General features: G+C 40.8%; 1 protein-coding gene across 1 annotated transcript in view; it reads left to right on the top strand.

The window, feature by feature from the left end:
* The window catches only part of LOC135497954 (neuropeptide S receptor-like), an 86,910-nt gene that overhangs the window by 23,734 nt on the left and 37,813 nt on the right, over positions 1 to 25,363 (top strand). The window contains exon 2 of the mRNA XM_064788007.1: positions 18,685 to 18,762. The gene's annotated coding sequence lies outside the window, so the exon portion shown is untranslated. The remainder of the gene's footprint in view (positions 1 to 18,684; positions 18,763 to 25,363) is intronic.

Below are 25,363 nucleotides of genomic sequence, written 5' to 3'. Positions count from 1 at the left end.
TCTTTTTTCGGGATATTGCCAATGATGACTACTGCTGGTCCGCTGATCGCCCGGACACGTTTCCATCATGTCCATCACAGTTTATTAACAACTCATCATTCTTACATGTCAATTTACCCAGCACTAGTGTAGTGTCAATCATCGCGTTTCACCCTCGCATTCTCCCCGCAGTGTTTACACCAAATAAAAGTACGTTAGGAAAAAAACCGATCATCTGATTCGGGATTCGATCAGTGGCGGTGAATGGGATTTGATGTGTTTTCCGGCACGCACGGAATTTGTCCTGCGAGTTTATCCTCGGGTGGTGATATTTAGGGACGATAAGCTTCTGTGACACGAAATACCGGGCGACAGTCTAAGCAACTCAGTAGTCGCCCAAATTTAGATTGTAGGTCTTCGTCACTGGTGTAGTGATTGCTTCGAATTCCAGTTACGTGTAATGGAATCGGTACATTACAAAACGCACAGCGTTCGTATAATGAATTTGAGACAGATGCATGGCCCTTTTAAAAAATTAATGACAGACATAATCGTTTACCTGTGCTTTCAGTGGTGTAGAGTAACTGGGTAACTAAATTTTCGCGTCGCTGTACCGCTGGCAGTGACCATCTCGGTTACCGCCTTCATTATATCAGGGCAGGATGACTGATCAAAGTTGACACCCGTCGAGTCCCATATACGATGCTTTCTCGTGTCGCATAGCGCTATGATTAAGTTTGGATGCTCTCAGTCTCTCGGACCAAGACAAAAACGAAGCCACCATCATGTTGCCTATACACTATTCCTTAATATCTTGGAAGGAAAAAGTTGGTATGAAGTCTTCCATCCCCACTGAATGTTCTATGCTTAAATACCTTGAGCAGAACTGGATATTACCCTTGTGTGCTCTTTTTCGCTTCTTCAATGTAATACAGCATTTCCGTTTTTATGCCATCTCGAAATATCAAGAAATCCTGTTTTCGGTAGGCGAGCACAAGAATATTAAGACGGATTTAGGATTGGCCGTGAATAAAAGAATGTAATTACTCAGTCACGGCGCGTTTCATTACTGCATTTACCATTGTCTAAAATATTACGAATTTGCGGATTTTCAATTTGGTGCAGTTATTTTACACGAGATTGCATCATTTCAATTCTGAAGAAAATAAAGAAAATGTCACAGAGAGTGCGGCACCATATGAGGTATGAGCTAATACTCGTTCTTCAATGGGATGAGAGTCTAGCGAGCCAATTGTCATGATGTTGGCATGGCTTTTACTACTAATACAATAGGTTACTCTGATAACCAAGTCGATGAAAACCCTCCAAGGAAAGTGCTTGAATGTTATCAGAGACGAATGGGCTGCCGCTGGGACCTCGTGGAATTCATATATAGTCACAGCCTTTCAATTCATGACATTAAAAACTCAATAGATGAGCTGATTGTTAACAAATCTGGAAGCTAAATCTTCTAGCACGACTGGGATGATATTGGGGTAGCATTAAAAGTCCAAGCAAAAATGTAAATGTTTTAGCACATCTGGATCGGATTGCCGTATCTAGTCAGGGGTGATCTGATCTGATCTGACATTTTAGAATTGTTGCTAATCTGCACTTCACTAAGTGGTTATTTCACAACACTTAAAGGGTGTGTTAATTGGCGTTGAGTGTTGCATAGCTACAGGCAGCAGTAACAAGTGTCTTTACTTTCTTGATGATATTCCGTAAGTGCTGTTCTTCGCTGGAGGCAACCTCTTGAATTAGCAACGAGATGATTTTAGATAGGAAATGCTTCATGAACTTTAAGATTATCTCAAATTTTCTTGACTCGCTGGGAGACGAGATTTTGTCATCAAGCTCTGAAATCAATATGACCTCCCTGATGACATTGACACTCATCTAAAGTGTAATGACTGAGATAGAATTGCATTTAAACTCGATAATTTTAGGAGCTTCAATAATTCCTGATTGACTTCTAAAACAAAGAAAAAACAAGATGAAATTCCCAGTTCCGATGCGATCGAATTTGGCGGTTGCTATTTTCTTTTACCAATAGGCTGCTTTGGTGAAGGTAGAGAGACAGTGTAACAGGCTTTATCGAAAGTACACTCTTACAAGATTTTGAGCCTTTGACAACGCAGATATGCTCCCCTTGGAGATTTTCGGTAAAATGCAAGATCTGATCAACCTCTCAGCGTATTTCAATTCGCTGAAAAACCTCTACACTGAACATCTGAGCAAGGAAGTTTTATTTCAAAGGTTTGTACAATCAGAGTCTTTCAAATGATACAAAAGTCATGTTTAGTCTTTCAAGTTATTTGAAAGACTCTGGTACAATGTAGCACAGCTTGATTCGCAAGTTGCTGCGTGACGACACGGCAGGGTAATGTAAGATTATATTTGGGCTCGGTTAGCTTGTCAGTGACAGTTATGGTAACCAAATTACGGCGAACCATCTGGTGATTTGCAGAGAAAATTACCAGTATTGGTTTTCGGACCAAGACAAGACATCTTAGTGCTCATCAGGACGATGGCCTTTGCGGTTCCCTGCCTTGATTCTCGTTCAAACATGGTAAATGTCTGTCCCGTCGTCCCGAAGGAGTGATAGTGTTATATTTAGTGGTCATGATTGTCTTGTTAATATACTGAGAAAATTGGTGTATCAGAGACTGATCAAGATCTGTAGACGCCAATTTTGAACTGGCGTTTTATTTTTTCGCGAATGTCGCGGATAACCATGATTTGCGAAAATAAAAATCACAAAAACGTTTGAAAAAAAGGAAAGAAATTTCCCAAATTCGCCAAAATGAAAAATATTTTTATAAATTTTTCTTCAGAAATCTTCGCGGTTCGCCAAAATAAAAAGACGCGACCATATTTTAATAACAATATTGGCCGTCCTTGGGTCTCTATACGCTGACGACGCTGAGTGGTCTCACTGGCCATTCTCCTGATGAAGGTGATGTTTGTAAATATTCCACAAATTGATGTTCGTTTCGCCGTCCACTCTAGCAAGCTTCAGATGACAGTCGCATATAATTGATTGTTGACGAAGCAGAGTCTACCAATTGGTCGATATGAATAGGAGTGACAGTTCATGTCTAGCGTCTAGTGTCCAGCGTCGCGTGATCAGCAGACGCTGAAATTGCTTCTTCGTATAATGGAGTTTGAGAGATCGTCGCATTGACGGTAATCCTGCAATATGTTCTGCATTTTGAAAGAAAATATAGAAGTCGCTATAGTTCGCTTGACGAATACTTTACTGCTCTATGTATTTCATGTCCAACTTTCTCAAGGATACAGTCGCAAACATATGCTTTTGATTGTTGATAATTTGACTACGCTGGCCATCGAAGGCAGATACATCTTCACTAAAGGTAAGCTTAATTAAAGTCCGAGAAGAAAGGTCCAGACTCAAATTCCATTTCAACGCACAGCCATTATGGCCATCAAAAGAAACAGGATATGACGTCCGAGTTTCTAAGCAACCAAGCATGATTAACTTCCGGTATCGGAAGAACCCTTATAAAATGTCAACTCCATGTTTATTTCCACTCTACTGTTCTTGGTGTCAATGTCACTTCTGATTGAGTGGATCGGACGATGATGTTTAACAATGAGAACCAATATTTTTCTTTGCAAATTCTGTGGCAAATGCGTTTCCAATTTCCTGAAAACCCTGAGAGAATTCACCGGGTGTTTTTGTCTTCGCCGAGTGTGAAATGGAAAATACGAGGAACCGGAATTCAAAGCTGAGTCGGTTCCATTCTACATGTTCTAAGTTGGTTAAGCTGCCCCTGCATTTTCTATAGATAAACTGAACATCGCTGTGAATATGATTCAGGCAAACCGCGCGTGCAGGGAAATAATGATGCCATTTGATTGCTATCATTCTTCTGGTGAGTGGTCAGTTCCTTGAAAAGTGGTGCCCATGTACTAAAAATCCTGATAGGTTCTTGAAGAGGATGTACTCGCATGCTGTTAAGTTCGTAAGGCAACGGGGACCTCACTAACTGCCAAATGACTTTGACTCTCGAGGCAGTATATTCGTCATCCTTTACATAGTTTTCCAATTATGATTGACGAGGCTGGTCCACGAGCGCGTCTGGAAAGTATTAAGCAGCCTGATTCGGCGAATGGGGTCAAACATAAAGATACTCTACGTAATGTTGTACAATGTATATGAAATAAAGGACGCGACTAGATACATATCATACGTTGTCATACATGTACTTTAAGTTGGCCTTTTGTACCCAATGGTCGCAAACTCTTCTCTGCTTACCTGGATCTGCTTATAAAAATCTCCTCGATCAGCGAAAGCATGATTATGCCGCCTCAAGAACACCGGATCCTTCCGTGTTCCTTCCGTGTTCTAGTAGCTTAACTCTCGCAGGTAACGACTCGGCCAAAGCGGATAGAAAGAATCAGGATGTACCCGCAGCGCCTTGAGGTGCTACTCAACAATGAGACGTTTGATTAGTTAAGGGAAGGACATGACCATGATGGTGGTCTCTTATCAAGGGTATCCATTTTCAAGGATATTCGTGACAAACCAGGTTTGTCTGCCAGACATTTTAACGGGGGACCGGCGGGTGCGATGAGCTTGTTGGTTAGTCCATGCCCTACAGTTATTACAGCCTTAACTTGCTCGCCGACCCCAAGTTTAGCTGCTTCTCGTTGACGATATATTAGCCCTTGGCTTTATTAGCCACTGTGAGGCTCAACATTATTTACCCATTTATCTAAAGAGCTCGGGTCCGAGAAAAACATGACTCTTCTCTGAAGAAAACCACTATGACCAGTTGCATGGTTGATGCCACGATCCCCTTCGGGCCGACCATCACGCTTACCTATCGCCATATATGACATGTACTGTTGTATCATTCCATAGTATGGCGACACATTGGCTGTTCTCATTAAACGCATTCCTGGCCCCCAAGGCCAAGCTCATGCTAGGGGCCTTGACCGGCTGACATGGCTCGGCTCTTAGTATGTCTAATGATCATGGTCTTAGCAAAGATCCACAGGCGATGCTCGTCCGTAAGAGGATAATGTTGTACATGTAGCTTATATGCAAAATTATGGTCGACATCCAACTTGATAAAACCAGTCTTTCAAATAATTTATTTGAAAGACTATGATAAAATAATCAATGTTATTGGTCGATGTGTTTAGAACTCAAACCATAGTTTTTTTGAGAATTTATTTCATGACAAGCATGTTATTACAGCTTCCCATTACATTACGCATGCGGAACACTTTCTTGAGAGAAGAGGCCTGCCATAATTTTGCAGCAGAGCAGAAAATATCAAATGCTTTGTCATACATGCAACAAGAAGTGATTTGGGCAATCAATATGAACGAAAAGAGTTTTGTGGATTTCTGAAGATCTAAATTCTTAGCTCTATTAAAATTTTGATAGACCTAATAGCACATCACCAAATCCAACCATCAGAAATAATCTCATCGCAGACTTACTCTCGGGACGTCTCGGAACATTAAGATTTCAATATAGTCTGGGTCCATTCTGTAGGAATGTGCCAGAAGCGATGTTCTTCCTTCTGCGACAAACGAAGCCAAGAACGGCACGCACTACGATGATTAGTAGCTCATGGCCTTTAGAAGACAAGGTTCCACACAATTATCCCTGGTTTTCGTGAATGAGACTTCAGGCAATGACGACTATGGTTTAAAAGGTGTGGGAGTTAATAATCGCGGGCTGTGTTTGCGATGATGAATGAACTACATAGCATGTTGCAAGTGTATTTATGATTGGCTGAAACAAAACATGCACACAATATCGGTAGCAAAAGGATGCCCAAGGGACTTTTGCTACAAGTTTTGAGGCACAGGAGCTAAACGATGAAATATTCAAATGCAAGCACGATTGAATTATTGGATAGACTAAAACACCCGAAAAGCACTTGACCCTACGTGATTCGAACACGCAACCTACTGATCTGGAGTCAGACGCGCTACCGTTGCGCCACGGAACCTCGGTGATGTGGGTTTGGATTATAACTTGTTTTCAGCACTTCTTTCCCTTGTGGAACTTGTATGAACACCGCCTTTTGAAAACTGTTTAATTATTTTATGACCAGCTACAATGTATTGACGGAAATGAAGATTCTCTACCTGTCGTTCTCACCATCTGATTATGCAGGTGTTAGTCGTCATCTAAAAACCTCACTGTCAATCATTAGACCTCATTTGATTCTCGCTCCGTCAGTCGCTGCTCAGCTGTGGTGACCAGCCCTTAAGTGAGAATGCGGCGAACGAAGGTATTACCATGACTGAGGGCCCAAACCATTATCGTGTCCATTCTCTTCCGGGCATCCCTCCTGAGCACCTAATTGTCCAGTCCACTATCACGCGGCCTGTCCATGGTATTATAACCAGACGAAGGAAATTACCGTCCACTAAAGTCGATGGACAATCATCCATCATGATCGGGATGTCCATTCGAGAGTCATGACTTTGTTCTTTTCGAGAACATCTGGCCCCAAAAGGAAATAGCTGCACTTTGGGTTCCAGGTTACTGGTTTCCTCCAAAGAACGTGACATGGCCTTGATTGGGTGAACAGGTACGGCTCGTCGCCTGGTCATGAGCCTGAATGCATTGGATGATGCATGCATTGCAGTGCATGAACTGGTGCATATGCTCCGTGTCGGTTACCCGACTAATACGTGTTCGGAAGGGATTCTATTCAGAAACTCTCGTAAAGGAATTCCATAGTTTACTGTAATGACTCATGCACTATTTGGGAGTTTCATTTATCATCGCTTTGATACAGACCGAGACACGGGATATGAAGGAGCATCGTATTGTTTTAAGATATTTTGCCAGCAACGTTATCAGTCAAGCAAAGATCCACGAACAGCGAGTTGTCGCCAGTGCGGCCATGACACAGTCACTGTCAATGACCTTACTGTGAGCAAGCCGAAATTTTAGTTATAGGGAACGTGTACTTTTGTAATATTATGGCGTGGAGTAAAATCAAGCTATTAAAAGACGCAAACGATGATTTGAAAAAGAGAACAAAAATGCTGGATAATAACACTTTGATGTTCTTTCTAACATAGGCAATGAATTATGGCTTGAGGCGTAACTTTAAACTGTAATAGAGCGTGTGATCATTAGACTTTCAGGTTTAGATGATGTTAGAGACCGAGTTGGTTTCTGAGGATATATGAACACGCCCAGTCTAGACGTTAATTGTCAGTCTGTTTGTTGACCTTATGGTGATATGTCTCCTTCAGTTCGTTCACGGCATAGCTGGTTCTGGGGAGGTGTGATATGACGATAGCGTTCGCTTTTTGAACTCAATTAATCATAAATAAGCTCAGAGGTTATTGTAGCTGTCCTGTATGTATGTCTCTGCTGGTTGTATCCGAATCATTTTACCGGTATCAGAAATTACCACCTCCTGATAATTGTCTCTTGCTACGAAAAAGTTTCCCTTCGGCTTACTGATACACAAAGAAACTGAGTAATCATATCCCAGTGTCCAGGCTCGTGGTAAGGGACAGTCACAATGTACTTATGCTTGGATCGAGACCATGATACCGTTGTGTCTGCAGTACCTTTCGAGAGCTAGTTCATTAGGCATATTATCCTCGTCCTGGCAACTAATGGCCATAGAATAAATCCCTCAAAGAGAATGTCCCACTCGTGGTCATTTGAGTCCAGCGGACATGCCCATAGTTCGAAACTGCGGCTAAGTAATGGTGATTAAGGACATCCGGCTTTTCACGGGGTCACGTCTAGCTCACCGTGTAATTGGTCGGTGGAGGAGGTGGCGTCTTTTGCTGCTAAGTTCGTTATTGCCGCTCACTTTGCTTGTTAGTGTAATGAGATATCAGGCAACGAGATGCTATTGTTTCTCGACCAGTTTGTGTGTACTTTAGAAGTCCTAACAAGATTCTGAGGACCTCTAGTCAATCTCACTAGATTCAACCATCACGCCGTCAAGTTCAGTTCTCTATAAACAAGTCGATTCTTTTCCTTGAAAGTAATTTGCTAGTCTGAAATCTGGCCTGTACATTTCTCTCTGATCTGCTGAACGATTTTCTGACAAGATTTATCTGAAGACAGAAAGTTTTTCAAGACGTTTGTCAGAAGCCAAAACGTCCACTTCATTAGGCTAAATTCAAAACCGGCTGGGAAGAGTTGATAGCGGTTCGCTCGTTCTAGGCGATGCATCGTCCGATATTGTCAAAGCCAGTATTTCGAGTTACTCTCGAGAAGTTTGATATGAAAGAAGGCATGTTGTTCCACTGCTGTAGTCACGGTGTTTTCTGTGTATGCAACATAGCTTCAAGTGCCGTTTTCTCATGAAACCAATTATTATCATTCTTCGCTGTGGAAATGGTATACACTACTCTGTTCTTTATAGTATGCTGACTTTTGCTGCAGCGGAACCTAAAGTTCACATCCATTTTGAGAGCACGCCTTGAGCTACGCGCAACATGAAGAAATGTCTGCTGAGCTTTTATAATTGATAAACTTCTTATAGAAGAGTTCCTCAACATAAGATGCATTTTGTCTAGCCTGACTGCCATGCGTTGATTATTAGTGGTAAGCTTGCTTATTACCTTAATACGATAAGGGGTCAAGATTGCTTTGCCATATGACCTTGGGTATAAACTTACACGAGATGCAACAAGAACTAATCTCATTTCCTGAGGCAGTACTTAAATATGGGTTGTATTCTAGGTACCACGGTAACCGGGTCGCATTCATGTACTAATTGCCAAGCTTGACATGGTGGACCTCAATTTGAAGGTGGTCGAATATGCGATAAGTAAACGATAAGTTTGTTAGCTAGGCAAATTATTGGGGATATCAAATGGATCCAATCGTCCGAGCGAACACATCATGTTAGCCAAAATTCAATTAAGTGTGAAACCACTATACCGGCATTCATGTTTCCAATGCGAGCCTGAGTCGAAGTGAGGATGTGACCTGCATGTAGCCAACTTGTATTCCAAGACACTCAAGCAAGATTATGTTTCATTGGTGTTTCATAATAAATGTAGATGCCATCCTGCCTTTCTCTCGCTACTTTCCGAAGCGCCATATTCTTGCCTTTTCTTGGGAAAATACGCCTTTATTACTTAATGCAGAACTGAAACGTTCTTAGGGCTAAAGCGCTTTATACTGTACAGCTTTACTGCCCTAAAGCGCTTTGCATTCATTCCCTAGCCCAATGCAGAAACCCCTTCTGTCGGAGCCGCACTACTCTTGGCCACTTCGAGATAGTTGGAAGTTTAACGTGGAAGTTGCCGAGCTTCAAACCGCATAGCAAGTCGCACGCTCTTTCTACTGCGACATCGTGCTTCCCATTTGAACCGCTCATTCTCTTCCGCCGCCAATACTCTGACACAAAACACTTTCGCATCGATTACATTACGAGAGCAGATGTGATGAGTAGGCTAGAGCATTCCGTCATCTCCCGTAGCCTTCAGAAAAACAATCTTTATGACAAATTGTTTAATACCGTCAGTGGAATCACATGCCTAACCTAACACCAATTACATGTACCTTTGATTGACAACGGACAGATGCGATCTAACGCTTGATTATTGTCCACGGGTGATACTCGTTGATTTATTGGTCTAGACTTTCGATCCCCAGATCATCAACCGCCCAAATGAATTTAGCATGCTTAATACAAAACCTCTTATCAATGGTAACTAACTATCAAATGTCTGAAGGTTTTACCCAATATTGACAGTGTTCACTTCACCAATCGAAACATCCGGGATAGATAGATTGGAAAGTGATGGCATCTCTAGCTTTCTATCGTATGAAAACACTGGAATATATGAAACTACCACAGATGTTACACTTGGTTCGATTGTTGGTCAACAGGAAATCACAGCCTTAACAAGGTATAACAAGCGTCCTGCAGAAGTCTCCATACTTCCCAATAACTCGGTGGCAGCTGCGTTCCGAAACCGCAATTAGTGGCTAACGTTGACAGAAAAAGTATGACGGCGAATCCCGTGAGGTCCCCAGGTGGCTTAGAATCAACGGATGTACTATCGCTAGTTTTGCTCACAGAGTATATTTTTTCCTTCTCGTCATTCCTTTTGCAAAATACTATTCACAAAGATTGATAAGTAGTGCAGTGTGATTCCTTCATAAGCACAGACGGAAAAGTTTGAAACGGCAAGTTTGTTTTAATATTTCCGTTAATTTCTGCTTTCGAAGTGATTATATAACAGAATCAGTAATGATAGGGCAATTAGTTACAATTTAGGGTGGTACTGAGAGCCAGCTAAAATTAACAATCGTTGAGAAAAGTTTCGGAGGAGAAACATTTTCGAACAAAATTTACTTCGCTTCATTTGAAAACACTTCTTATTCGATCTGTCGTAAAACATGACTGAAGCAGGTGGTCTTTTGTGGATGCGGTTGGACTTTTTTAAAGACACCGATTCGAGCAACAGTTTTCTTCATGTTTGTCATGAATGAACCTGTCTTTTTCTATGACGTAAAAGATCTGTCAAATACCCTTTTCTTTCCCTCACGACAAGAATTCACGTCTGCGGAAGTCCCCATCTGTCTTGTTACGCTTATTGCCAATTTGTGTTTCATAGCTTCCGCTAAAAAACAAAATGCACCCCTGGATGCTCATCAAAGTGACTGACAAATACCGTGCCAATATAACAGAAGCATTTGCTGTATCATTGAACCCTTTTGTTGAAGAATATCCCTTAGCAATCGATTATGCTGTGACCATAATCGATAGAGGAATTTGAAGGTGCAAAAACGACTACAAGGAATAGAGTCTCGCGGGTTTCACCATTATAACGCTGCGATGGACAAACATATATCTTTCTTTACATTCGCCATCGATTATTATACAGGCAACAGTTTCCTGTACAATCACACGTTTCCAACACCAACCTGTTGAAAGGTCCACTTTGGAACGATAGGTCTGTGGCTCCAAGAAGCCTGCGTAGGAAAAGTCTCGGCCCCACTGGAAGCCATTATTTAAAAAACTCATTTTTGTCCCTTTCAAGAATCAAAGCTCGTCCTTTGGTCACACGAGAACACGTACCGTCGACTTGTTACTTTTTTATGAAAGACACCATAAAAACAACTACTTTGATACATTGGTCACGTAATGGCTGGACATGACTAGTTTTCAACCAACGGAAGGAAGTTTCCAAACAACGGAAGTGTACGTCGTCGTATTGTTGCTAATTAGCAACTCAAGCAGTAATTCTTTATAAAGAGAGGGAGATGAGATCATGCGGTGAAGATCGCGATGTCTTCTTGTCTTGTGAGCGCTTGCTTGTTGGGTGCCACTCTTGTGGTTGTAAGGTACAAATTCGTGGCCAGTAATGTACTCATTATATTGCTAGTTCTTCAGTCGGACGTTGGTACCACACTAATTTTTCTCAGCACCATGCCAACAGATTACAGAAGCAGATATCTCGAGCGATAGTTTCGGATGATAGTACTAATTAAATGGCTTCACCCATGACACTAGCGATTTCTAAGCAGAAAGGCGTGGGAAATCTTTCTGATGAATTTTTTTAACCAAAATGAAGGATGCGTACAGGCTTTTCAGGTTACTGAAAAGCCCCAAAAGGTTTTTAAGATATGAGATGCACAAACATATTATTTGCGTTGGCCGAAAATTTAAAAATATCTCAGAGTGTGCCTCAAAACCAACTAGCCTGATAAAAGTGAAACGAGAACACGTGTACATGTAGCTGTATCATTCATTAGTAGAGAACCAATAACTTTTTTTCGCCAGCACGCCTTTTCTTGGCATTAGAGAACTGATACAATGTACATGTAGATGGCATAGAAAAATGAATTATTCATTGGTTAATCAAAGACAAAACCAGGAAAAGGCGGCTCGGTGTAAGAAACCTGCTGGTTTGGTATCTCTCTGTGGATGTATGACTGGAGGCGGCGTATAATACTGAAACAAGTAGTTATAAACGAGAATAGATTTCTTTTTGTACGAGGAACATCTGATGTCTTAGGTTTATCAAACACATTCGGTGGGAAAATTTGAGGCACGTGTAGAAAAGGCTGGCGTCTCTTGGATTTCCGGCGCAGAAATCAACAATACCAAACGCCGATGCCGATGCATCCGCGTCGGAATATGATGTGGCTATTTCAGTGCAACGATTTTTAGACCCATGAGGCGTAAAATAAACGCGAATGAGAGTAGTTGTATTTTTTCGACTTCTTGTTAGATAAGTAAAGGGCGTCTACGGTGAAAATCCAATAAAATGCAACAGCTGAACTGCAGTAATTAACTTGTTTGTCTAAAGCCGCACCCTTTTCAGTCGACTTCACATCAGCGCCGAGAAGCCCATGCATTCTTTCCCGGCGTTCGAACCTCTCATTCTGTTTAAAGAGCAACATCAGACTCCGCATCAACACTGGAGCTGCATCGATTGAAATGTCAATTACAGATATTGCCGCGATTGAAACTCGACAAATGACAAACATCTCCAATTAGTAGTGATTTACTGTAGAGAAATGCATTGGTTTAAAAGCAATCCCGACATAAATAGGGTGAAGATTGATAGAAGGAGCAAGAAATCCAAAAATCACCTTTAACTGAGTCCCTCCGATACTGGAGTTTTTTGCATTCTTGTATTTCGGAGCCTATTCTGGATGGTGGTTCACTACTGACTTACGAAACGTTCCCATGTGGTGGTAACGACTCGGCCAGTTCGTCGCAACGAATTCAGAATCTGCTGCATCGTAGATCGATCAATAGATTGGCAAACTCATTCTGCTTTTCTCGTACGAGAAACGGACGTTAATCAACCAAAAAACAATGATGTTATCGTCATTTTTTGGATAAACATCAATTAAAAATGCGTGATTGAATTGGCGAAGACGTAAAAGAGTCTGGAATAATTGTTTTTCGCTGTGACGTCGTATCTTTTGAAGTGTATAGACAAGATAATTAGCCCGTCTCGATTACAATACAAAATCAGATACAATTTTCTGAGGAAGATGATTATCAAAGCAAATGCCAAGAATAGATTCTCATTGAAATTACTATGCTGAAGGTTCAAAGATCAAAGTGATTTCTGTAGCGACTAATTAGCCATCAAATGTTATTTCCAATCAATCTGCTCGCTGTATCGCTTGTCTCAACTCAATGTATGCATCGACCCCCCATACCATGAAAAAAACGGTAAACGGCTTATTACATGTGAACAGACAACCGATAGACGCTCATCCATGATTAATGCAGGAATCATAAAAAATCTTGACGTGGTGTTTGAAGTTTGAAATTGGGTTGGTTAAGAAATCAATCTCAAGGCACTGCCGAGATCGAGATACCGGAAATCAATGTGAAATCTCGCCTTTGACGCCGGTTCGAAATCGATGTATGGATTGATGAGAGTCGACCTGAAGATTAGGATTACTTTGACCCGATTAGGAGTAAGATCGAGCGTACGATACACGGTGTCAAAGATTTAAAGCATTTTTTCCATTCTCCCGTTTTCTGGTTCTTCCCCATGAAGCATCTACCAACTTGGCTGGGTTTGCCGTCTCCTCTGTCTGGCTGTAGGGACAATAATGGCGGACAATAACGTAATTATTATAATCCCAGGCAAGTGGATGGATCCGGAGTTGCCTGTGCTAAAAGGTGACTAAAATGAAAATAATGTGCGGCAGCCTATATGACCTTTGTTGAGGCTGACAGAATAGTCAATCCTAATGTGTCTTCATGTACAGGCATAATGATGGAATTTTTATATATTTCTATACTTTTGCACTGACCAGGGTCTATATAAAAGGTCTCAAGTGTTACTCTTATATGTATCCTCAGACGCACTCTGGATATCAAGTGGAAGCCGCCATTACAACGTTCATGTGAGATCAACCCGTACATACACGACCAGAGTGAACTGTCTGTTTGGTCTCTTGAGATCAGAAAGACCGTCAACAAATCACTCGATTTCTTCTGGTGACTGGCTTGACGTATCTCCTTGGCTGGGTATGTGGTGTCCTAGTCTGACGGCAGTATCTGGTAAAATCAAACGGATAATGGTGTCCGTCTTTCAATCCCATGAGATGATATGACGGAGGGACAATCAATGCTTGCCTTGTCTGGTACTCTATTCGGGGCTTTAGTTATTTTGTATACGTTTTGAAGAGTTCTCCAATTCAAAATACACGACTGTTAACTAATCCTGCGCCTCAAGCCTGTCTGCCTACAGGGACCCAGGCTTTGATCATTAATCAGTATGCCCAGATTGAAACTGGCCATCATCAAATTCCACGCAGTCCGAAATGCATGATGATCGCTATGCCAAACATGTTCACAATAACACAATTATTTCCAACCAATTTCGAATATTTAGTTGAAGTACGTTCGCCGCTAGACTGTTCGTTCAAGAAGGTGTTTCAATTCATATTTCGCCAACTTTTACTAAAGTAATTCATGTCATGTAAGTAAGCGCTCGGCAAGTATTTCGTTCGAGTAAGAAAAACAAATGAAATTGAAAGAGGAAAAAAACAACTTACCGCTGAAAAACCTTCAGTGATAGAAGGTAAAAACCAACGGAAAAGTTGTTGAATAACAACGAAAGCGTTGCAACAGATGTCGCTATGGTCTACATATTCTACACATTGGCCTAAGATGACGCACAAATATTTCGTTTAGGACGGGCCGAACAACATCAAATTAGTAATAAAAAAGAAAATAATGCTTTTCAGTCCGTTCAGCTGCTTTAATTTCTATGGACTATACCTTACATCAAAAATATATAAGCGAACCTGATGTATTTTTGCTTAAACATGTCCAACCCCAAACAACACGGACCTGACCTTGCAACTTGCCCCTCACGCCAAAACGCCCTTGTATTCTTGTATCAGTGTAATCTGGCCATGAGCCTCATCGACTAAAGTACCACGACTCTGTTATTGTTTCAAGATACATTACCATTCTTGCCGTTCGTGTAATCATAACCTCTACTCAAATATTCAATATTAACAGCTCACGGAGGACGCATATCAATCTCAAGTGGTCGTGGGTCTGTATAAGATAAGCGGCCGAATCCCTGGCTACATACTAATTCACTGGCTCTATGTGTTCTTGATTACGGGTCCCTGAGGGACGCGTTGTAAATCGTTACTGATCACGCCCAGAATGAAATCATCGAAACAAAAGGAAATCGCCGAAACGAAACAAGTACCGCGTGTTTTTCATCGATTTTCATTTCAGGGTTGATTTGCATGTGAATTGATATAAGTATTGGAATGGTCGTCACTTGGGTATCGGAATTTTGTCTTGGATGAGCCAGTTTGCATTACGATCATCGATATCATTTCATTTCGTTCCATGTCATTCTGTTTCGTTTCATTCAGGATTGCATCAGTAACCATGTTTGTATGAACCTACGCCAGGAGCGTGACTTGAGTGAAGTAATGATAAGCTGGGACAAAGCATGGTGTGGCTTAGACATGCCAGACGACAAGGGAGATAAGGCAGAGAGTCACAATAACGGATTGATGAGTCATATATAAATGAAACCTAGAGTCACAATAAAGGGAATTATAAACTGACGTTCAGATATAGATAGATATACCGAACGATATATGATGGTGTTCGATTTACGTGAGGTGAGATTTTAGGATGAGAGATGCTCTATCTTCAGGAATCAAAGCATGTCTGAATGAGAATGCAAAGTTGTTTTAGATCTGATTCCGTCTGGGTAACTTTGACATTTGGTGAACTAGCAACAGATAAAGTTTAATTGTTATTGTGCTTCTGCAAGTCTGGTACGTATTTGGATACCTTTGGGCGTTCACTTCATGAAGCATTTGATATAAATTCCTTAAAGTACTTTAGGTCGAGTCTGAATATCTTCATCACAAGACGAGGAACATTTAGCTGCGAAAATTATATTTTGTCCATTCACTTCGTGAGTTCAATTGATGATACATACAGAGGTCGCCAGATGACGTATAAAGCATACGAGGTTCATATTTTATGAAAGAAATCGTAATATTTCTCTTGGTGACATCACAGACCTTCGTACTAACTTGTTCTTGCGGTTTTCGAAACCTGCCTAATAAATCTGACAACGCCAACTTCTCTGGTGTAGTAGCATGTACATGTACTTGGTGGCAGCAATGCGATGATATTTAGATTACCAGATATAATAATAGACTATGAAATCATACTAGTATGCGACACCATCTCCCGGAGGACATAATCGAGATCGTATTGCGCATTCCATGACTTGATACGGCAGTATACAATTTGACAAGTCCGTTTCGTGAGAAAATTGCAATCGTAATATGGTGATTTCGCACAGGAGGTAGTTAAACAAATGTTATATTTTGGCTGAAACTGCACGTTTCCAGTGTATGATTATCTAAAAATACCCACATGCAAGAATCGAACAGTACACCACCAAGGACGAGCCATTTGGAGCGAAATACTGCTTGTGAAACTGATTATTATACATGTGCATGTGTAGTCATACTACGTATCATGAGACGATTTGTAAACTATCATAAGTATTTGGTATCTTGAAATAGATTTCCGTGATTCGTATGGGGACATTAACTCATGTATCTTACTCCGTGGGTAAAGATTTACTGTCGATCTCATTGTATTGACCTTCCTGGATCCTGGTTCTGATTGGCTACTCAAGGCTAGCGCTATCTGTGGTGCCCGAGGAGGGACGTACGGCTCAATCATCAGCCTCGACCCTCTTCGGTCGGCAGCCTGCAGATATTTCCCTTATCAGACCAAACTGCTTCAATCATCTCCTATTCTAGAGTACTGCGCCAGGCCTCCTTTTTGTCTTCTCATGACCTACCATAAAAGTACATAAACCTGTGTCGAGCAAGGCACAGCTGCCATAATCACTCGACATGCCCGACACTCCATTCAAGTAATTATGAGGAGTTTGGTCCACTTAACCAATCAAGCCGTCAATTCCTTCAACGAGCAAACTCTAAGTGGATTCATCACATGAAAGTGCTCGGCAGGGGTCATCTTGCTTTTACAGTTAGTCACATTGGCACCAGAGGTTTCATCTCCCACTAGTCATGGTCATTCATTGGTTAGTATCTTTGTATTGGCGGTCATTCGACACGATTTCATGAAGGGGTCAGCTCTCTCAACTCGGAGTCTCCCACCAGCACATTACCCATGGGGGTTTCGGGGCAGAGATTATTTTTCTGCGAGACAACATCTCATGGCGTGGGTGTGGGCTGCACTTTACAAGCCAAAGAGTCGGCTGGGGAAAATTTGAGAATACTCTTAGATCACTCGTTCTTGGAGATGGGTATTTTGTTTCACGCGAAAGAAGACCATACTTCAACTGCTGTGTTGTCAGTGTGAAATTACCGAGAAAATAGCTGTTATGCGATGTGAATAATGGAGGCTGATATAGATACATTTATAAACGCCTGTTACTCAAGGCCGGTGCATTTCGGAAACACTCAGTTGAACATTTGCCAGTGTGATGCTCAGTTTGACTTCTCCTCGAATACCATGAACCCTGGATGGCTTCAAGTGACCATTAAACATTTCATGTAGCTGGCATTATGTGTAATGGGCTGTTGAGATGCCTATATCAACAGCGAATCAAAAAATGATTGCACTCAAGTGCATTCCGTTCGTACATCTGCCAAATAATGGTTCTATCATTTTGATAGGTAAAGTGTAACTGTCATATTTTACTGCTAATGGGAGTGTTTGCCATCTATTAGGTTCAGTGTGGAAGATCTCATCGGATTGGATTTGTTCTTTGGTATTCATACAGTTACATTAGTTCAGATTTGCATTGAAAATTGATGTCAAATAGTGTTGTTTTTAATGTGTATAAAATGTAAGTCATCAGGTGCCGTGATCCGATTTGTGTAATTCAAAGGTTGGTGTGGTATATTTACTTTATTAATTTGCTGTTATTAAGAAGTAACAACCGTTCAGAGATTGTTGCGATTGCAATAACTTAGAATAGATGATGAGCGCGCAGAATAGCGGCCAGCAGCCTGAGCGGCCGTTCAATAACTGATGGTTCTGACGATTACTGCGTCGACACTTATTGCTCCTGGTAATAGGGCGGTTTCGCAAGCTTACGTTTTACGTTTACGATCATGCTGAAGTAAAAATTTACCGCCAGCACAGGACGTGCACGATGATGTCAACGTTTCTGTACGGTTAAAATGCTATTGATTTATCTCTCATATTTTGCCAGCGCTCGGATACATATACGTCAAGAGTTCTTCATGACTATAACATCAGATCGAGTGAATCAAGTAGTTTAGTTATTCATATATGAGTGCGTAAAATTCAAAGTGAATCAGTATTGATCACAAGGTGTAAGGCGAAGCGTTGGTTCAGTCATAAATTCGCTTACGCGTAGCAAACGATTCACGCGTAAAAGAATCCCGCAGAGTCGTTTTGAGAACGTGATCGTAAAGGGAAAACGTAACTATGTAAAATATGGCTTCTAAAGGTTTTACTTTACCTTTCAGGTATCCTGTGCGATAGTGTCAAAATAACAAACAAAGAGCTTCAATAGGTTACCCAGCAGGACATTAGGGATGCATCTACCAACAACTGTTAGCATACATATATGTAGCAAATCAACGCCAGTAATGTTGGTATCATGAGGTCAGCACTGAATGATGATAATAATGACTGGAGAATTTTGGTTAAGGGACATTGTCTTCTTTACTTGCAGACTATTTAGGATTTAATTCAGAAGCGAAATTGGAATCGGAATTTAGAAGTGATAAGGTGTATTGGATAGAATATTCTGGTAAGTAACGTTTTTAAAATATACGTTTTGCATATAATTGTCTTGTTGGCCAAAGCAGCAAAAACGTGTCGTTTCTTATCTCCACCAACACCAGCAATGCTGACCCAACGCAAAACTTTACGACAGTCGGCTTATGTTCTTTGGACTGTCATCTATGTTTTACTTCCCATCCTCGCCAACACCAAATATCAATTATATCCTAAGTATTGGTTTAGCAGTTACAAAAAGGAGATAACTTGAAATGCGTCACTTCCACAACATGATAAGTATTCATAATATACTACATGTACGTAAACCGTTTGCGTACTGGTGAACATTACGAACAAAAATCGAAATGAAAAGTGACAGCCAATGACATGATAGAAGAATCAGAAATCCAATACATTCTTAACTAGCGCTGTATTTTCCGTGCTTCACTATAACTCGAGTGTAACGTAAATACGATAAAGGACGTGCATCAGACTTTCATGAGATGATTAATTCAATCGACTGCTTCAGATTTGTGTATGTTTTGTGTAATTTGCTCGCTACAAGGCTGCATGGTTTGGAAAATTCTGTTATCACCAAGCTGTTTCGCATCAGGCAATCTCTTAGCCGTCAGCTCAGCTCTTGTAGGCAAGTTGCCGACCTCGAGAGGACGATATTTAGCAGGTAGCCCTGCAATAGTCAGGAAATCAACCAACCCAATATTCAATCTGAATGTATTGTTTCAGATGAATATGATAACTAATATAAAGATTTTGATCTGGAAAAAAATTCGGGAAGCAATAAATTCAGTGAAAATTCATATCTTGTAAAAGTACAGTAAATGTACTTTTATAAGGATTAATAAACAATTTGAATTTGAAAAAAAAATCAAATAAAAAAAAAAATCCGACTTCCCTGGTATTACAAAGTGAATCTGAAATGAAACACTGTAAAAATTGACTGAAGTTGTTTATTTCGGGCCATCCTGTAAATATGACAATGGATTTCAATGGCGGGTGAAGTATAATGATCTGTCTGTACATCATCGACACCGATATCGTTTAACAGATCAGAACAAAAAAGCGCGAGGTTTCGTTTGAATTAAAACATGACATCGTGAGTCACAGATTTCAGAGGTTTCGTTGGGATTTAAACATGGCATGTTACTGAGCAGAAGTTCACAAAGGCAACACAAGAGATCAGAATTAAGAGCGCCAGGTTTCATTGGGAATAAAATATGACATGTTACAGAGCAGAAGTTCACAAAGGCAACACAAGAGATCAGAATTAAGAGCGCCAGGTTTCGTTGGGAATAAAACATGACATGTTACAGAGCATACGTTCACAAAGGCAACACAAGAGATCAGAATTAAGAGCGCCAGGTTTCGTTGGGATTTAAACATGACTGAGCAGACGTTCACAAATACAACACAAGAGATCAGAATTAAGAGCGCCAGGTTTCATTGGGAATAAAACATGACATGTTACAGAGCATACGTTCACAAAAACAACACAAGAGATCAGAATTAAGAGCGCCAGGTTTCATTGGGAATAAAACATGACATGTTACTGAGCAGAAGTTCACAAAGGTAATACAAGACAAAAAATACAGAAGGGGTTTATCACCTCAGTCTTGCCGGTTCAGCCTGGATATTTTTTTCACAACACAAAGGAATGTAACCATACCAGCAAATGGAGGGTTCCTTTCGACTTTGCAATCAAGGTGTTATATTACTAAGAACTATCTAAAACCGAGAATGCATTGTCTTAACACTACATTATCCTATACATTATTCCTTCCGTTCTTTGTGCGTCGTTCTTGCTCTGCTCATTCTGATTTTTTTGTGAAACGCTGATGGCATCGCATATCTTGAAAAACCCATTAAATGCTTTCAACGTGCAGATCTGCGGTGAAATCAGTTAAACGATGTAACAAACTTTCGACATTCTTTTTTTGATCATTTCTTGCATTCTGTTACATTTTGAGTGAATGAATAGGCAGCTGGTTCTCTTTCAAGGAAATTGAAAATATTTCAATAAAGCATTACACGCACGTTTGCGCTGAAATTACTTTACCGATGCAACGAAATCATGAAGCGTATATACCCGTTTTGTAAAAAGGTTCGCTTTGTGTGCGTCCTTTCTTTAGAAGTAACTCCAGTTCACTCTTTCCCGATTCGAATGAATAACCTACTTCAAAAGCAGCACGATTTGTTATTCCATTCCAAGCTTTAAAGGGGAACTATAGACATGAGCTATGGGGGGAATCAGACTAATAATTGGCGACTGAGCCGTGTTTGATTCTTCGATGAATCTATTCCTCGTTCAAGCGCGAGATGGTTTCGATGTTCTTCTGTGAGATAACAGAGAGCCATGTCGGCAACTTTGTGTAGTCTAATCTGACATGCATGTACATGGCTCCTGCCTAAATACTCCCTTTAAGATATTTTTACGTCGTCTTAAATTACGACTGATAATGGGTTCCTTACGTCAAAGACACCATGAAGAAGAGATTCTGCTCATACATACTGTATTGTCTTCTTCAACATAAACTCAGGTAAAAGGAATTATTGTTAGAGGCGGTATTGTGTCACTCGAAACGTGTTTAAAGTTTGGATTTATCCGGAGACCTTTTGGTACAGGTTGATGAAAGAGCTTATTTAATCAAAGCAGTTCAACGAGATACACTTTTCTATACGATGGAAGATTAAATTAGTTTTCGTTTGAGGAGAAAAAATTGCAGTGGAAGGCAAAGCATTTTATCGCATCTCCTTTCCTCATTTACGATTGAAGGAGGATTTTAAGTTTTGACAACAAACACTACATCGAGCCCCGGCGGCGTTCTACACATCAAAGATTACATGTAAGTTCAGTGCTGTGGAATCCGGGATAGAAACACTTAGTATTCAAAAACATTTCCTGAAATGTTCATGCGATATTTGCGATTTATAAGAGACTTCGTCACTTTCAGTACCGTACATAAGATCAAATGCAAAATATCAAAGTGGATACTATAAAATAACCTCAACTGATTGATACCGAGATGTCACAAGGACAGTTCCACCTATAGCCCTGAGCATGCCTATTTTGGGGCGATTAAATTGTCACACGACAGGCAGTCTGTTTCAGCCTTGAGCACACGCGTCTAAGTTGTTTTTACCCTTTGATAATCTTGGATTTGTTGATGGTAGGCTAAGAACCCTGATAATAGCGTCTGATTAGGCTCCTAATCACGCATCGATTGCTTTGAAGTGCTGCAGAAATAAATCATGATAACAACAATATCAATAACATGATACAATTTAATGATAGTATCAGTATGACGTTAGAAGTAGTCGATGATAGACTGGCATTGATGGTTAGGCGATTATCATAAAGATGAACGCTTCAATTGGGCTCATGAACTCTGTTAATCAAAATCACTCGCGTTTTGTGCATTTCTGTGTGTGAGGTAAAATCTTAAGTTCAAATATATCGGCTTCGATACCCGGTGATTTGTCAAGTTACGTCAGTGGCCAATCCTTTCTTTTATGGTGACATCTTGAATTCAACTAAGTACATGTAGTCTGATAGCTTACACATTATTTTCAAATGAATCGGATTAACTTTCGAAAGTTTTGCAACAGAGGCGACAACCGCAAGAAATGGCTCATAGTTGATTCGGGCCTTTATTTATTAATGGATTTGGCCCAATTGTTCTTCCTATCAAGATAATTGAAGTGCCAACAAGATAATTGAAGTGTCAACATGGAGGCCCATTTGGTCATCAAGACCCATACTACATTTGTAATCTAACTACCTCACAATATTTCATTCATGAATTATCACTTTCCTCACCCCTGAGTTAATTTCTCACCACATCACCGCCTCTGGAGCAAGAGGATGCAGGCTAATCAAATCAAAGCGGTACACAGGAGCGTCTGATTGCGTTAAGACACTGCATGTCTCCGATTAATCAAAATCAACTCGGAAAAGAAACGGATTTACATTAAAGTCAAACAACAATCAACAGCGAAATCGAATGATCAGTCGTGTTTCAAATTTACCGAGGGTCATTTGATATTGACGTCTTGGCGCAACAAATCATGTTACAAATTCGTATTGCTGTAGATTCCTCTCCAGTGGAGACCAGGAGGCTGTCTGTGGCTCATTGCTTATCAACATTATAGAAAAGTTTAGGGCATGCACTCTCGTTTTTAATTGTACGAGGTACCTCTGACTGGCCGGAAATCAAGTCAGTATATGAAACTGACATGATGTTAGCCTTCATGGATATTGTTTTTAACCACAGGGCCTTTTGCTAAATCCGAAGTCATCAAACAAAGCATAGCAAAGGGCAAGGACACCATCGGTTTATCATTGATAGAAATGGTATTTGCCGTTCCATACATATCGACAAAATGACAAACACAAAGCCATGACTTGAAAGCCTTTAAGAGACAATGGGAGCGTGTGATGCTGGTTTTCCATTCTTAAATGGCTTCCAGCAGGGTCATGTCTTCTCCAAACTGGATTCACAGGAAAATGAAAAAGCTGTAGTATATTGGAAGTGTCAAAAATCGTGTGAGAGCTTGTCAGAAGAACACATTTTCATTTTCCAAAACCAACGTGTCAACACAGGCAAAAGTGCAGCATACCTTGACACACCCTTTTTGTCCATCTAAGATCTGTGACCCGTACTCTAAGTTCCTTTTTATCTAATGTCTGACCAGAATGATTAGCACTAACCGATATCCCTGGAAGGAACTTGACATCTCCAGCATGTTCAATCTAATTCCCATGCAGCCATCACTCTTGTCCGACCAACGCCGCATGTCATCGATCATTGGTCACTCCCGTGGAAGCAGCGTGCTATAAACCCATGCCTCATTGGGACGGCTTCATTCTCCCCGTTGTCATTCATTGCTCCAGTGTGAGGGTGTGCAACCTGGCCAGCATTGATGTTGTGATCTGGGAGATCAGTGCTAAAAGCCAAGGCTTAGCGACAAACGCAATGCTGACCATTAAGAACAATACATTGATATACTCACATTAGTCATTCTTCTACTAAGCCGCTGGCGAAATCCTTGCCTCATTTGGACAAGGGATTATGAGAAATTCTAATGCTCAGCAGCAACAGCTACTCTGACCAAAACAATGCGTTTATGACAGCAGCATACCCCCTTTCTTGCTCTCCTACTTGAGCCATAATCCCTGGCTCATTTGAGCCATATTCTGACCATATGTCTTTGTAACTGAACAGAATGTGGAGCAACTCTTATTAAATGGAGGGGATCAGATACGGCTGGGAATCATGTATACGCTCGACACACCATCCATCACTGTCTAGGTACCATTCGTCCTGCCGTTATTAACGCTTTGGCGCAATAAAAAATGCTCCACACCGCTTTGGTAAACCCAACCAAATAATTGGTTGCTCATCCAACACGGGCGACCAATCTTCCCCCAGCGATGGATCACTCCCTCATAACACAGACTAATCGAGTTCATTCGTCATCACAACCCTGCAATATATTAAACAAGAGTGCGAGAGACAAGGATAAACGACTCCGGTACAATGAGGTTTATCTTTCATTTGATTTGCTGCCGTGATAACGGGACCATCTCGAAATTACATCAATGCCAAATATTATGAAACGACCGTTATCTCTCTCAGGGGCCCCTCCCTTCAATGGGATAAAATGTTGTATCATTTTGATATCTTCATTTTATGCCACAACCTCAAACGGATTATAAACATATACCGCAACGTATTTCGCAGGTTGGCCGAGGGCTTTCGTCTTTTTGGTCAGGAGTGTATAGTTTTAGATGGTCCCCACCAGATCACCCGAGTCCACTCAAATTTCAGGGATGACTACCGAAGAGATTTCCTCTGGCAATCCCATCTCTGTGTATTTAAAAACGTAATTTCGGAAACGTCGATATGACATGTATTAAGACAAACTACCAGGTCACAATCTAACAGGATTATTATTTATTTGATTTCAGATTGTGATAGGGCAAGTAATCTTAATCTTGACGTTGGCGAAGTCGTTCTTAGTATTTTTTAAAATTGGCCTTGTTGATAAAAACCGGATTGAGATCGAGTGCTGGTCTACTAAGACAAATTGCGAAATTTTTACTTCCGTGGCCGTAGTGTGCTAATCTCTTGAGACCATAACGGGTGGTCGACAGCTGGTTTGTGTAATATCTATTGTCTTTAAACAAAGCCCGCTCGAACCTGGGTCTAAATCCCGATTGTTCTAAAGCCTTATCAAAGTGTTATCATGGTAAATCTTGATAACATCGACCCCCATGGAACAGCTTTCATGTGGTCGGTAAGCCTAAACCGGCAAGTGCAATAATGTAAGCACTGCAAAAAATTCGACCAGCCAATAAACTGAGCGAGTCGATAATTTATTCAAAATATGTCCCAAAGAAATGTGATATGATTTGTGTGAGCCACTCGTAAATATTCTCACTGATTTTGCATTTATCTGCTCATTATTCGTGGCGCCGGATTTTCCGCCATGGCTTCTGGCGTTCCCTTTTCTGTCTGAGTTAATCAACAGCGTGATGACCAAGGATGCTGATACTGCTGTTGTGATGAGATTATTACTTTTTGTTGAGGTTTAGCTCATTAGTTACGATCGCA

Source organism: Lineus longissimus, chromosome 13 (assembly GCF_910592395.1).
Source record: "Lineus longissimus chromosome 13, tnLinLong1.2, whole genome shotgun sequence".
Taxonomy (NCBI): Eukaryota; Metazoa; Nemertea; class Pilidiophora; order Heteronemertea; family Lineidae; genus Lineus; species Lineus longissimus.
This window is presented reverse-complemented; position numbering and strand designations above follow the sequence as displayed.